The sequence below is a fragment of the Otolemur garnettii genome, unplaced genomic scaffold (genome assembly GCF_000181295.1).
Source record: "Otolemur garnettii isolate 467f Iridium unplaced genomic scaffold, OtoGar3 scaffold00174, whole genome shotgun sequence".
NCBI classification, from domain to species: domain Eukaryota; kingdom Metazoa; phylum Chordata; class Mammalia; order Primates; family Galagidae; genus Otolemur; species Otolemur garnettii.
Window position 1 is genome coordinate 1,977,701 of NW_003852569.1, and position 2,618 is coordinate 1,980,318.

Sequence of the window (2,618 nt, forward strand, 5' to 3'; positions counted from 1 at the left end):
AAACAGAATCTCACTTTGTCACCCTTGATAGAGTGCCACGGTGTCATAGTTCACAGCAACCTCAAACTCTTGCACTCAAGAGATTCTCATGCCTCAGCCTCCCGAGTAGCTGGGACTACAGGCACCCACCACAATGCCCAGCTACGTTTAGAGAGGAGGTCTTGCTCTAGCTCAGTCTGGTCTTGAACCTGTTTGCTCAGGCAATCCACTCACCTCAGCTTCCTAGAGCCCTGGGATTACATTTTTGAGGCACTGCACCCTGCCCCAAATCCAAAACTTTCTGAGCATTGACATCATGCCACAGGTGGAAAATTCCATACCTGACAACTTTGCCTTTTGATGGTTCAGTTCAAAAAACAAAAAAACTTTGTTTTATGCACAAAATAATCAAAACTATGGGTATAAGGTGTACATGAAACAAATTAATTCTGTGTTTAGAATTGAAGCCTGGGGCAGCACCTGTGGTTCAGTGAATAGGGCACCGGCCCCATATATCGAGGGTGGTGAGTTCAAACCTGGCCCCAACCAAAATGCAACAACAAAAAAATTGCTAGGCGTTGTGGTGGGTGCCTGTAGTTGCAGCTATTCGGAAGGCTGAGGCAAGAGAATCACCTAGCCCAGGAGTTGGAGGTTGCTGTGAGCTGTGACAGCACAGTACTCTACCAAGGGCCACATAGTGAGACAGTCTCTAAAAAAAAGAATTGAATCCCATTGCCTGGATATCCCCTTATGTGTATGCAAATATCCCGAAATCCAAACATATCTGAATACCTAGAATTCCGGATAAGGGATAATCAACTTGTACTAATAGATTTAACACAACTGGAGTCCTCAATAATTTTTAAGAGCGTAAATGGATCCTGAAACCAGAAAATTTGAGAATCACCAGGTTAGGCAAAATTCAGGTTCAGCCACTTTGTGGTTTACTTTCTGTTCTATATCGTAGCGCTTTGTGCTCAAACCATCAGGGAAGTTTGTTTAAGATGAATATACTACCTGATACCCAGATCCAGGATCTCTGTTCATGTCCAGGAACAGAGTATGAACTCCAATAGTGTAAACTTCTATAATCTGATCCAAGTGTCAGTTTTTACTACTCAAAAAAAAAAAAAAAATTTATAGAAAACTCTTCTTAAAGAACACTAATATATCATGTTTCTACAAGGTTATCTTCCTTTGAAAATATCAAAATTGTATTTCAATGTAATTTTTGTTTTACTAATAGTTAAAAATAACACATTTTTAGATGGTTCGTTAATTAGAAATTACTTCTTCACATTTTCCCAAAATAATAAAAGGTATGTCATCAAGCTTGAAACACCTCACAATAACTTACCCCAAAAAGAAAGACTGCCCCACACAGAGATGTTTAGAGATGCTGGATTCAAGTTAAAATATTCTTTTCTTTTCTTTCTTTCTTTTTTTTTTAGAGACAGAGTCTCACTTTGTCACCCTCAGTAGAGTGCCGTGATATCACAGCTCAACAGCACCCTCCAGCTCCTGGGCTAGGCGATTCTCCTACCCACAGCCTCCAGAGTAGCTGGGACTACAGGCACCCGCCACAACGCCCGGCTATTTTTTTTTTTTTTTTTTTTGAGACAGAGACTTAAGCTGTTGCCCTGGGTAGAGTGCTATGGCATCACAGCTCACAGCAGCCTCCAACTCCTGGGCTCAAACGATTCTCCTGCCTCTGCCTCCCAAGTAGCTGAAACTACAGGCACCTGCCACAACGCCCGGCTATTTTTTGGTTGTAGCCATCATTGTTTGGCTGGGCAGGCTGGATTTGAACCCACCAGCTCAGGTGTATGTGGCTGGAGCCTTACCCACTTGAGTCACAGGCGCCAAGCCACGCCCAGCTATTTTTTGTTGCAGTTTGGCTGGGGCCACGTTTGAACCTGCCACCCTGGGTATAGGGGGCCTGCGCCCTACCCACTGAGCCACAAGCAACACCCAGGGCTTAGGCAATTTTCTTGCCTCAGCCTCCCAAGTAGCTGGGACTACAGTCACCCGCCACAATGCCCGGCTATTTTTTTGCTGCAGTTTGGCAGGGCCGGGTTCAAACCTGCCACCCTTGGTACATGGGATCCCTCCACTCACTGAGCCACTGGCACTGCCCTAAATAATCTATTTTAACAACAAAATTTCAGCTCTAGTCTCTATACCACACACACATACATAAAAACAACATTCAGTTTTGGGGTGTCTGTTTAAGGAGAAGTTTGTTTTGCTTCATGTTCTTGGGGAGCTGATACTTCTGGAAACAAGATCCTTTAAATATGTTGATTTTTATCCCATAGTAACCATTGTCTTCAATACCTAAACTCTCGCAAAATCTTTTTGAGCAATCCAGTGTTTTCCAGTGTAGTCTGCCTTCACATATACATCTATACTTTTGTTTAATCATATCTGTGAGTCATCTATGAGTAACCAACCCATATATGTCATCCCATTCTTTAAACAAGATATGAAGGCTGGCAGCGCCTGTGGCTCAGTGAGTAGGGCGCTGGCCCCACATATAGAGGGTGGTGGGTGCGAACCCGGCCCTGCCAAATTGCAACAACAAAAAAAAATAGCCGTGCATTGTGGCGGGTGCCTGTAGTCCCAGCTACTGGGGAGGC

General features: G+C 43.9%; 1 protein-coding gene across 1 annotated transcript in view; it reads right to left on the reverse strand.

Moving 5' to 3' along the window:
* The window catches only part of GABPB2 (GA binding protein transcription factor beta subunit 2), a 59,995-nt gene that overhangs the window by 54,930 nt on the left and 2,447 nt on the right, over positions 1-2,618 (reverse strand). Inside the window, 1 exon segment of the mRNA XM_023519432.1 lies at positions 997-1,093. The gene's annotated coding sequence lies outside the window, so the exon portion shown is untranslated.